Source organism: Macaca mulatta, chromosome 10 (genome assembly GCF_049350105.2).
Source record: "Macaca mulatta isolate MMU2019108-1 chromosome 10, T2T-MMU8v2.0, whole genome shotgun sequence".
NCBI classification, from domain to species: domain Eukaryota; kingdom Metazoa; phylum Chordata; class Mammalia; order Primates; family Cercopithecidae; genus Macaca; species Macaca mulatta.
Window position 1 is genome coordinate 49,725,917 of NC_133415.1, and position 13,311 is coordinate 49,739,227.

Sequence of the window (13,311 nt, forward strand, 5' to 3'; positions counted from 1 at the left end):
ACAGAACACCAAGCAGTTTCTCAGAAAGCTCCTTTCCAGATTTCATCTGAGGATATTTCCTTTTTCACCATAGCCCTCTATGGCCTTCCAAATATCACTTTGCCAATTCCACAAGAACTGTCTTAGCGAAAGGCTTCTTGAGGGGAAAGCTGTAACTCTGTGAGATGATTTCACAGAACAGAAATAAGTTTCTCAGAAAGCTTCTTTGTCTTTGTTATCGGAGGATAATTCCTTTGGCCCTATAGTCTTCAAAGGCATCCGAAATATCTGTTCTCAGATTCCACAGAAATAAGGCTAGCAAAGAGATCCACGAAATACAGATGTATCTCTGTGAGATGAATTAACAGAACACCAAGCAGTTTCTCAGAAAGCTTCTTTCCAGATTTCATCTGAGGATATTTCCTTTTTCAACATAGACCTCTATGGGCTTCCAAATATCACTTTGCCAATTCCAAAAGAACTGTTTTAGCGAAAGGCTTCCTGAGGGGAAAGCTGTAACTCTGTGAGATGATTTCACAGGACGCAAAGAAGTTTCTCAGAAAGCTTCCTTCTCTTTGTTATCGGAGAATATTTCTTTGGCCCTATAGTCTTCAAAGGGATCCGAAATATCTGTTCTCAGATTCCACAGAAATAAGGCTAGCAAAGAGATCCACGAAATACAGATGTAACTCTGTGAGATTAATTAACAGAACACTAAGCAGTTTCTCAGAAAGCTTCTTTCCAGATTTCATCTGAGGATATTTCCTTTTTCACCATAGTCCTCTATTTGATTCCAAATATCACTTTGCCAATTCCACAAGAACTGTCTTAGCGAAAGGCTTCTTGAGGGGAAAGCTGTAACTCTGTGAGTTGATTTCACAGAACACAAAGAAGTTTCTCAGAAAGCTTCTTTCTCTTTGTTATCGGAGGATATTTCCTTTGGCCCTATAGTCTTCAAAGGGATCCGAAATATCTGTTCTCAGATTTCACAGAAATAAGGCTAGCAAAGAGATCCACGAAATGCAGATGTAACTCTGTGAGATGAATTAACAGAACACTAAGCAGTTTCTCAGAAAGCTTCTTTCCTGATTTCATCTGAGGATATTTCCTTTTTCAACATAGCCCTCTAAGGGCTTCCAAATATCACTTGGCCAATTCCACAAGAACTGTCTTAGCGAAAGGCTTCTTGAGGGGAAAGCTGTAACTCTGTGAGTTGATTTCACAGAACACAAAGAAGTTTCTCAGAAAGCTTCTTTCTCTTTGTAATCGGACGATATTTCCTTTGACCCTATAGTCTTCAAAGGGATCCGAAATATCTGTTCTCAGATTTCACAGAAATAAGGCTAGCAAAGAGATCCACGAAATACAGATGTAACTCTGTGAGATGAATTAACAGAACACTAAGCAGTTCCTCAGAAAGTTTCTTTCCAGATTTCATCTGAGGATATTTACTTTTTCACCATAGCCCTCTATGGGCTTCCAAATATCACTTTGCCAATTCCACAAGAACTGTCGTAGCGAAAGGCTTCTTGAGGGGAAGGCTGTAACTCTGTGAGTTGATTTCACAGAACACAAAGAAGTTTCTCAGACAGCTTCTTTCTCTTTGTAATCGGACGATATTTCCTTTGGCCCTATAGTCTTCAAAGGGATCCGAAATATCTGTTCTCAGATTCCACAGAAATAAGGCTAGCAAAGAGATCCAAGAAATACAGATGTAACTCTGTGAGATGAGTTAAGAGAACACCAAGCAGTTTCTCAGAAAGCTTCTTTCCAGATTTCATCTGAGGATATTTCCTTTTTCACCATAGCCCTCAATGGGCTTCCAAATATCACTTTGCCAATTCCACAAGAAGTGTCTTAGCGAAAGGCTTCTTGAGGGGAAAGCTGTAACTCTGTGAGATGATTTCACAGAACACAAAGAAGTTTCTCAGAAAGCTTCTTTTTCTTTGTTATCAGAGGATACTTCCTTTTGCCCTATAGTCTTCAAAGGTGTCCGAAATATCTATTCTCAGATTACACAGAAATAAGGCTATCAAAGAGATCCACGAAATACAGATGTAACTCTGTGAGATGAATTAACAGACCACCAAGCAGTTTCTCAGAAAGCTTGTTTTCAGATTTCATCTGAGGATATTTCCTTTTTCACCATAGCCCTCTATGGGCTTCCAAATATCACTTTGCCAATTCCACAAGAACTGTCTTAGCGAAAGGCTTCTTGAGGGTAAAGCTGTAACGCTGTGGGATGATTTCACAGAACGCAAAGAAGTTTCTCAGAAAGCTTCCTTCTCTTTGTTATCGGAGGATATTTCCTTTGGCCCTATAGTCTTCAAAGGGATCCGAAATATCTGTTCTCAGATTCCACAGAAATAAGGCTAGCAAAAAGATCCACGAAATACAGATGTAACTCTGTGAGATGAATTAACAGAACACTAAGCAGTTTCTCAGAACGCTTCTTTCCAGATTTCATCTGAGGATATTTCCGTTTTCACCATAGCCCTCTATGGCCTTCCAAATATCACTTTGCCAATTCCACAAGAACTGTCTTAGCTAAAGGCTTCTTGAGGGGAAAGCTGTAACTCTGTGAGATGATTTCACAGAACGCAAAGAAGTTTCTCAGAAAGCTTCCTTCTCTTTGTTATCGGAGGATATTTCCTTTAGCCCTATAGTCTTCAAAGGGATCCGAAATACCTGTTCTCAGATTCCACAGAAATAAGGCTAGCAAAGAGATCCAAGAAATACAGATGTAACTCTGTGAGATGAATTAAGAGAACACCAAGCAGTTTCTCAGAAAGCTTGTTTCCAGATTTCATCTGAGGATATTTTCTTATTCACCATAGCCCTCTATGGGCTTCCAAATATCACCTTGCCAATTCCACAAGAAGTGTCTTAGCGAAAGGCTTCTTGAGGGGAAAGCTGTAACTCTGTGAGATGATTTCACAGAACACAAAGAAGTTTCTCAGAAAGCTTCTTTCTCTTTGTTATCAGAGGATACTTCCTTTTGACCTATAGTCTTCAAAGGGATCCGAAATATCTGTTCTCAGATTCCACAGAAATAAGGCTAGCAAAGAGATCCACGAAATACAGATGTAACTCTGTGAGATGAATTAACAGACCACCAAGCAGTTTCTCAGAAAGCTTCTTTGCAGATTTCATCTGAGGATATTTCCTTTTTCACCATAGCCCTCTATGGGCTTCCAAATATCACTTTGCCAATTCCACAAGAACTGTCTTAGCGAAAGGCTTCTTGAGGGGAAAGCTGTAACGCCGTGAGATGATTTCACAGAACGCAAAGAAGTTTCTCAGAAAGCTTCCTTCTCTTTGTTATCGGAGGATATTTCCTTTGGCCCTATAGTCTTCAAAGGGATCCGAAATATCTGTTCTCAGATTCCACAGAAATAAGGCTAGCAAAGAGATCCACGAAATACAGATGTAACTCTGTGAGATGAATTAACAGAACACTAAGCAGTTTCTCAGAACGCTTCTTTCCAGATTTCATCTGAGGATATTTCCTTTTTCACCATAGCCCTCTATGGCCTTCCAAATATCACTTTGCCAATTCCACAAGAACTGTCTTAGCGAAAGGCTTCTTGAGGGGAAAGCTGTAACTCTGTGAGATGATTTCACAGAACGCAAAGAAGTTTCTCAGAAAGCTTCCTTCTCTTTGTTATCGGAGGATATTTCCTTTAGCCCTATAGTCTTCAAAGGGATCCGAAATACCTGTTCTCAGATTCCACAGAAATAAGGCTAGCAAAGAGATCCACGAAATACAGATGTAACTCTGTGAGATGAATTAACAGAACACCAAGCAGTTTCTCAGAAAGCTTCTTTGCAGATTTCATCTGAGGATATTTTCTTTTTCACCATAGCCCTCTATGGGCTTCCAAATATCACTTTGCCAATTCCACAAGAAGTGTCTTAGCGAAAGGCTTCTTGAGGGGAAAGCTGTAACGCCGTGAGATGATTTCACAGAACGCAAAGAAGTTTCTCAGAAAGCTTCCTTCTCTTTGTTATCAGAGGATATTTCCTTTGGCCCTATAGTCTTCAAAGGGGTCCGAAATATCTCTTCTCAGATTCCACAGAAATAAGGCTAGCAAAGAGATCCACGAAATACAGATGTAACTCTGTGAGATGAATTAACAGAACACCAAGCAGTTTCTCAGAAAGCTTCTCTCCTGATTTCATCTGAGGATATTTCCTTTTTCACCATAGCCCTCTATGGGCTTCCAAATATCACTTTGCCAATTCCACAAGAAGTGTCTTAGCGAAAGGCTTCTTGAGGGGAAAGCTGTAACTCTGGGAGTTGATTTCACAGAACACAAAGAAGTTTCTCAGACAGCTTCTTTCTCTTTGTAATCGGACGATATTTCCTTTGGCCGTATAGTCTTCAAAGGGATCCGAAATATCTGTTCTCAGATTCCACAGAAAAAAGGCTAGCAAAGAGATCCACGAAATACTGATGTAACACTGTGAGATGAATTAAAAGAACACCAAGCAGTTTCTCACAAAGCTTCTTTCCAGATTTCATCTGAGGATATTTCCTTTTTCACCATAGCCCTCTAGGGGCTTCCAAATATCACTTTGCCAATTCCACAAGAAGTGTCTTAGCGAAAGGCTTCTTGAGGAGAAAGCTGTAACTCTCTGAGATGATTTCACAGAACACAAAGAAGTTTCTCAGAAAGCTTCTTTCTCCTTGTTATCAGAGGATACTTCCTTTTGCCCTATAGTCTTCAAAGGGATCCGAAATATCTGTTCTCAGATTCCACAGAAATAAGGCTAGCAAAGAGATCAACGAAATACAGATGTAACTCTGTGAGATGAATTAACAGAACACCAAGCAGTTTCTCAGAAAGCTCCTTTCCAGATTTCATCTGAGGATATTTCCTTTTTCACCATAGCCCTCTATGGCCTTCCAAACATCACTTTGCCAATTCCACAAGAACTGTCTTAGCGAAAGGCTTCTTGAGGGGAAAGCTGTAACTCTGTGAGATGATTTCACAGAACAGAAATAAGTTTCTCAGAAAGCTTCTTTCTCTTTGTTATCGGAGGATAATTCCTTTGGCCCTATAGTCTTCAAAGGGATCCGAAATATCTGTTCTCAGATTCCACAGAAATAAGGCTAGCAAAAAGATCCACGAAATACAGATGTATCTCTGTGAGATGAATTAACAGAACACTAAGCAGTTTCTCAGAAAGCTTCTTTCCAGATTTCATCTGAGGATATTTCCTTTTTCACCATAGTCCTCTATTTGATTCCAAATATCACTTTGCCAATTCCACAAGAACTGTCTTAGCGAAAGGCTTCTTGAGGGGAAAGCTGTAACTCTGTGAGTTGATTTCACAGAACGCAAAGAAGTTTCTCAGAAAGCTTCTTTCTCTTTGTTATCGGAGGATATTTCCTTTGGCCCTATAGTCTTCAAAGGGATCCGAAATCTCTGTTCTCAGATTTCACAGAAATAAGGCTAGCAAAGAGATCCACGAAATGCAGATGTAACTCTGTTAGATGAATTAACAGAACACTAAGCAGTTTCTCAGAAAGCTTCTTTCCTGATTTCATCTGAGGATATTTCCTTTTTCAACATAGCCCTCTAAGGGCTTCCAAATATCACCTGGCCAATTCCACAAGAACTGTCTTAGCGAAAGGCTTCTTGAGGGGAAAGCTGTAACTCTGTGAGTTGATTTCACAGAACACAAAGAAGTTTCTCAGACAGCTTCTTTCTCTTTGTAATCGGACGATATTTCCTTTGGCCCTATAGTCTTCAAAGGGATCCGAAATATCTGTTCTCAGATTCCACAGAAATAAGGCTAGCAAAGAGATCCAAGAAATACAGATGTAACTCTGTGAGATGAGTTAAGAGAACACCAAGCAGTTTCTCAGAAAGCTTCTTTCCAGATTTCATCTGAGGATATTTCCTTTTTCACCATAGCCCTCAATGGGCTTCCAAATATCACTTTGCCAATTCCACAAGAAGTGTCTTAGCGAAAGGCTTCTTGAGGGGAAAGCTGTAACTCTGTGAGATGATTTCACAGAACACAAAGAAGTTTCTCAGAAAGCTTCTTTTTCTTTGTTATCAGAGGATACTTCCTTTTGCCCTATAGTCTTCAAAGGTATCCGAAATATCTATTCTCAGATTACACAGAAATAAGGCTATCAAAGAGATCCACGAAATACAGATGTAACTCTGTGAGATGAATTAACAGACCACCAAGCAGTTTCTCAGAAAGCTTGTTTTCAGATTTCATCTGAGGATATTTCCTTTTTCACCATAGCCCTCTATGGGCTTCCAAATATCACTTTGCCAATTCCACAAGAACTGTCTTAGCGAAAGGCTTCTTGAGGGTAAAGCTGTAACGCTGTGGGATGATTTCACAGAACGCAAAGAAGTTTCTCAGAAAGCTTCCTTCTCTTTGTTATCGGAGGATATTTCCTTTGGCCCTATAGTCTTCAAAGGGATCCGAAATATCTGTTCTCAGATTCCACAGAAATAAGGCTAGCAAAAAGATCCACGAAATACAGATGTAACTCTGTGAGATGAATTAACAGAACACTAAGCAGTTTCTCAGAACGCTTCTTTCCAGATTTCATCTGAGGATATTTCCTTTTTCACCATAGCCCTCTATGGCCTTCCAAATATCACTTTGCCAATTCCACAAGAACTGTCTTAGCGAAAGGCTTCTTGAGGGGAAAGCTGTAACTCTGTGAGATGATTTCACAGAACGCAAAGAAGTTTCTCAGAAAGCTTCCTTCTCTTTGTTATCGGAGGATATTTCCTTTAGCCCTATAGTCTTCAAAGGGATCCGAAATACCTGTTCTCAGATTCCACAGAAATAAGGCTAGCAAAGAGATCCAAGAAATACAGATGTAACTCTGTGAGATGAATTAAGAGAACACCAAGCAGTTTCTCAGAAAGCTTGTTTCCAGATTTCATCTGAGGATATTTTCTTTTTCACCATAGCCCTCTATGGGCTTCCAAATATCACCTTGCCAATTCCACAAGAAGTGTCTTAGCGAAAGGCTTCTTGAGGGGAAAGCTGTAACTCTGTGAGATGATTTAACAGAACACAAAGAAGTTTCTCAGAAAGCTTCTTTCTCTTTGTTATCAGAGGATACTTCCTTTTGACCTATAGTCTTCAAAGGGATCCGAAATATCTGTTCTCAGATTCCACAGAAATAAGGCTAGCAAAGAGATCCACGAAATACAGATGTAACTCTGTGAGATGAATTAACAGACCACCAAGCAGTTTCTCAGAAAGCTTCTTTGCAGATTTCATCTGAGGATATTTCCTTTTTCACCATAGCCCTCTATGGGCTTCCAAATATCACTTTGCCAATTCCACAAGAACTGTCTTAGCGAAAGGCTTCTTGAGGGGAAAGCTGTAACGCCGTGAGATGATTTCACAGAACGCAAAGAAGTTTCTCAGAAAGCTTCCTTCTCTTTGTTATCGGAGGATATTTCCTTTGGCCCTATAGTCTTCAAAGGGATCCGAAATATCTGTTCTCAGATTCCACAGAAATAAGGCTAGCAAAGAGATCCACGAAATACAGATGTAACTCTGTGAGATGAATTAACAGAACACTAAGCAGTTTCTCAGAACGCTTCTTTCCAGATTTCATCTGAGGATATTTCCTTTTTCACCATAGCCCTCTATGGCCTTCCAAATATCACTTTGCCAATTCCACAAGAACTGTCTTAGCGAAAGGCTTCTTGAGGGGAAAGCTGTAACTCTGTGAGATGATTTCACAGAACGCAAAGAAGTTTCTCAGAAAGCTTCCTTCTCTTTGTTATCGGAGGATATTTCCTTTAGCCCTATAGTCTTCAAAGGGATCCGAAATACCTGTTCTCAGATTCCACAGAAATAAGGCTAGCAAAGAGATCCAAGAAATACAGATGTAACTCTGTGAGATGAATTAAGAGAACACCAAGCAGTTTCTCAGAAAGCTTGTTTCCAGATTTCATCTGAGGATATTTTCTTTTTCACCATAGCCCTCTATGGGCTTCCAAATATCACTTTGCCAATTCCACAAGAAGTGTCTTAGCGAAAGGCTTCTTGAGGGGAAAGCTGTAACTCTGTGAGATGATTTAACAGAACACAAAGAAGTTTCTCAGAAAGCTTCTTTCTCTTTGTTATCAGAGGATACTTCCTTTTGCCCTATAGTCTTCAAAGGGATCCGAAATATCTGTTCTCAGATTCCACAGAAATAAGGCTAGCAAAGAGATCCACGAAATACAGATGTAACTCTGTGAGATGAATTAACAGACCACCAAGCAGTTTCTCAGAAAGCTTCTTTGCAGATTTCATCTGAGGATATTTTCTTTTTCACCATAGCCCTCTATGGGCTTCCAAATATCACTTTGCCAATTCCACAAGAAGTGTCTTAGCGAAAGGCTTCTTGAGGGGAAAGCTGTAACGCCGTGAGATGATTTCACAGAACGCAAAGAAGTTTCTCAGAAAGCTTCCTTCTCTTTGTTATCAGAGGATATTTCCTTTGGCCCTATAGTCTTCAAAGGGGTCCGAAATATCTCTTCTCAGATTCCACAGAAATAAGGCTAGCAAAGAGATCCACGAAATACAGATGTAACTCTGTGAGATGAATTAACAGAACACCAAGCAGTTTCTCAGAAAGCTTCTCTCCTGATTTCATCTGAGGATATTTCCTTTTTCACCATAGCCCTCTATGGGCTTCCAAATATCACTTTGCCAATTCCACAAGAAGTGTCTTAGCGAAAGGCTTCTTGAGGGGAAAGCTGTAACTCTGTGAGTTGATTTCACAGAACACAAAGAAGTTTCTCAGACAGCTTCTTTCTCTTTGTAATCGGACGATATTTCCTTTGGCCGTATAGTCTTCAAAGGGATCCGAAATATCTGTTCTCAGATTCCACAGAAAAAAGGCTAGCAAAGAGATCCACGAAATACTGATGTAACACTGTGAGATGAATTAAAAGAACACCAAGCAGTTTCTCACAAAGCTTCTTTCCAGATTTCATCTGAGGATATTTCCTTTTTCACCATAGCCCTCTAGGGGCTTCCAAATATCACTTTGCCAATTCCACAAGAAGTGTCTTAGCGAAAGGCTTCTTGAGGAGAAAGCTGTAACTCTCTGAGATGATTTCACAGAACACAAAGAAGTTTCTCAGAAAGCTTCTTTCTCCTTGTTATCAGAGGATACTTCCTTTTGCCCTATAGTCTTCAAAGGGATCCGAAATATCTGTTCTCAGATTCCACAGAAATAAGGCTAGCAAAGAGATCAACGAAATACAGATGTAACTCTGTGAGATGAATTAACAGAACACCAAGCAGTTTCTCAGAAAGCTCCTTTCCAGATTTCATCTGAGGATATTTCCTTTTTCACCATAGCCCTCTATGGCCTTCCAAACATCACTTTGCCAATTCCACAAGAACTGTCTTAGCGAAAGGCTTCTTGAGGGGAAAGCTGTAACTCTGTGAGATGATTTCACAGAACAGAAATAAGTTTCTCAGAAAGCTTCTTTCTCTTTGTTATCGGAGGATAATTCCTTTGGCCCTATAGTCTTCAAAGGGATCCGAAATATCTGTTCTCAGATTCCACAGAAATAAGGCTAGCAAAGAGATCCACGAAATACAGATGTATCTCTGTGAGATGAATTAACAGAACACCAAGCAGTTTCTCAGAAAGCTTCTTTCCAGATTTCATCTGAGGATATTTCCTTTTTCAACATAGACCTCTATGGGCTTCCAAATATCACTTTGCCAATTCCAAAAGAACTGTTTTAGCGAAAGGCTTCCTGAGGGGAAAGCTGTAACTCTGTGAGATGATTTCACAGGACGCAAAGAAGTTTCTCAGAAAGCTTCCTTCTCTTTGTTATCGGAGAATATTTCTTTGGCCCTATAGCCTTCAAAGGGATCCGAAATATCTGTACTCAGATTCCACAGAAATAAGGCTAGCAAAGAGATCCACGAAATACAGATGTAACTCTGTGAGATTAATTAACAGAACACTAAGCAGTTTCTCAGAAAGCTTCTTTCCAGATTTCATCTGAGGATATTTCCTTTTTCACCATAGTCCTCTATTTGATTCCAAATATCACTTTGCCAATTCCACAAGAACTGTCTTAGCGAAAGGCTTCTTGAGGGGAAAGCTGTAACTCTGTGAGTTGATTTCACAGAACGCAAAGAAGTTTCTCAGAAAGCTTCTTTCTCTTTGTTATCGGAGGATATTTCCTTTGGCCCTATAGTCTTCAAAGGGATCCGAAATCTCTGTTCTCAGATTTCACAGAAATAAGGCTAGCAAAGAGATCCACGAAATGCAGATGTAACTCTGTTAGATGAATTAACAGAACACTAAGCAGTTTCTCAGAAAGCTTCTTTCCTGATTTCATCTGAGGATATTTCCTTTTTCAACATAGCCCTCTAAGGGCTTCCAAATATCACCTGGCCAATTCCACAAGAACTGTCTTAGCGAAAGGCTTCTTGAGGGGAAAGCTGTAACTCTGTGAGTTGATTTCACAGAACACAAAGAAGTTTCTCAGACAGCTTCTTTCTCTTTGTAATCGGACGATATTTCCTTTGGCCCTATAGTCTTCAAAGGGATCCGAAATATCTGTTCTCAGATTCCACAGAAATAAGGCTAGCAAAGAGATCCACGAAATACAGATGTAACTCTGTGAGATGAATTAACAGAACACCAAGCAGTTTCTCAGAAAGCTTGTTTCCAGATTTCATCTGAGGATATTTCCTTTTTCACCGTAGCCCTCTATGGGCTTCCAAATATCACTTTGCCAATTCCACAAGAACTGTCTTAGCGAAAGGCTTCTTTAGGGGAAAGCTGCAACTCTGTGAGATGATTTCACAGAACTCAAAGAAGTTTCTTAGAAAGCTTCCTTCTCTTTGTTATCGGAGGATATTTCCTTTGGCCCTATAGTCTTCAAAGGGATCTGAAATATCTGTTCTCAGATTCCACAGAAATAAGGCTACCAAAGAGATCCACGAAATACAGATGTAACTCTGTGAGATGAATTAACAGAACACCAAGCAGTTTCTCAGAAAGCTTCTTTCCAGATTTCATCTGAGGATATTTCCTTTTTCACCATAGCCCTCTATGGGCTTCCAAATATCACTTTGCCAATTCCACAAGAACTGTCTTAGCGAAAGGCTTCTTTAGGGGAAAGCTGTAACTCTGTGAGATGATTTCACAGAACACAAAGGAGTTTCTCAGAAAGCTTCCTTCTCTTTGTTATCGGAGGATATTTCCTTTGGCCCTATAGTCTTCAAAGGGATCCGAAATATCTGTGCTCAGATTCCACAGAAATAAGGCTAGCAAGGAGATCCACGAAATACAGATGTAACTCTGTGAGATGAATTAACAGAACATTAAGCAGTTTCTCAGAAATCTTCTTTCCAGATTTCATCTGAGGATATTTCCTTTTTCACCATAGCCCTCTATGGGCTTCCAAATATCACTTTGCCAATTCCACAAGAACTGTCTTAGCGAAAGGCTTCTTGAGGGGAAAGCTGTAACTCTGTGAGATGATTTCACAGAACACAAAGAAGTTTCTCAGAAAGTTTCTTTCTCTTTTTTATCGGAGGATATTTCCTTTTGCCCTATAGTCTTCAAAGGGATCTGAAATATCTGTTCTCAGATTCCACAGAAATAAGGCTAGCAAAGAGATCCAAGAAATACAGATGTAACTCTGTGAGATGAATTAAGAGAACACCAAGCAGTTTCTCAGAAAGCTTGTTTCCAGATTTCATCTGAGGATATTTTCTTTTTCACCATAGTCCTCTATGGGCTTCCAAATATGACTTTGCCAATTCCAGAAGTACTGTCTTAGCGAAAGGCTTCTTGAGGGGAAGGCTGTAACTCTGTGAGGTGTTTTCACAGAACGCAAAGAAATTTCTCAGAAAGCTTCCTTCTCTTTGTTATCGGAGGATATTTCCTTTGGCCCAATAGTCTTCAAGGGGATCCGAAATATCTGTTCTCAGATTCCACAGAAATAAGGCTAGCAAAGAGATCCAAGAAATACAGATGTAACTCTGTGAGATGAATTAACAGAACACTAAGCAGTTTCTCAGAAAGCTTCTTTCCAGATTTCATCACAGGATATTTTCTTTTTCACCATAGCCCTCTATGGGCTTCCAAATATCACGTTGCCAATTCCACAAGAACTGTCTTAGCGAAAGGCTTCTTGAGGGGAAAGCTGTAACTCTGTGAGATGATTTCACAGAACACAAAGAAGTTTCTCTGAAAGCATCTTTCTCTTTGTTATCGGAGGATATTTCCTTTTTCCCTATAATCTTCAAAGGGATTGGAAATATCTCTTCTCAGATTCCACAGAAATAAGGCTAGCAAAGAGATCCACGAAATGCAGATGTAACTCTGTGAGATGAATTAACAGAACACTAAGCAGTTTCTCAGAAAGCTTGTTTCCAGATTTCATCTGAGGATATTTCCTTTTTCACCATAGCCCTCTATGGGCTTCCAAATATCACTTTGCCAATTCCACAAGAACTGTCTTAGCGAAAGGCTTCTTTAGGGGAAAGCTGTAACTCTGTGAGATGATTTCACAGAACGCAAAGAAGTTTCTTAGAAAGCTTCCTTTTCTTTGTTATCGGAGGATATTTCCTTTGGCCCTATAGTCTTCAAAGGGATCCGAAATATCTGTTCTCAGATTCCACAGAAATAAGGCTAGCAAAGAGATCCACGAAATACAGATGTAACTCTGTGAGATGAATTAACAGAACACTAATCAGTTTCTCAGAAAGCTTCTTTCCAGATTTCATCTGAGGATATTTCCTTTTTCACCATAGCCCTCTATGGGCTTCCAAATATCACTTTGCCAATTCCACAAGAACTGTCTTAGCGAAAGGCTTCTTGAGGGGAAAGCTGTAACTCTGTGAGATGATTTCACAGAACACAAAGAAGTTTCTGAGAAAGCTTCTTTCTCTTTTTTATCGGAGGATATTTCCTTTGGCCCTATAGTCTTCAAAGGGATCTGAAATATCTGTTCTCATATTCCACAGAAATAAGGCTAGCAAAGAGATCAACGAAATACAGATGTAACTCTGTGAGATGAATTAAGAGAACACCAAGCAGTTTCTCAGAAAGCTTGTTTCCAGATTTCATCTGACGATAATTTCTTTTTCACCACAGCCCTCTATGGGCTTCCAAATATCACTTTGCCAATTCCACAAGAACTGAATTAGCGAAAGGTTTCTTGAGGGGAAAGCTGTAACTCTGTGAGATGTTTTCACAGAACGCAAAGAAATTTCTCAGAAAGCTTCCTTCTCTTTGTTATCAGAGGATATTTCCTTTGGCCCAACAGTCTTCAAGGGGATCCGAAATATCTGTTCTCAGAT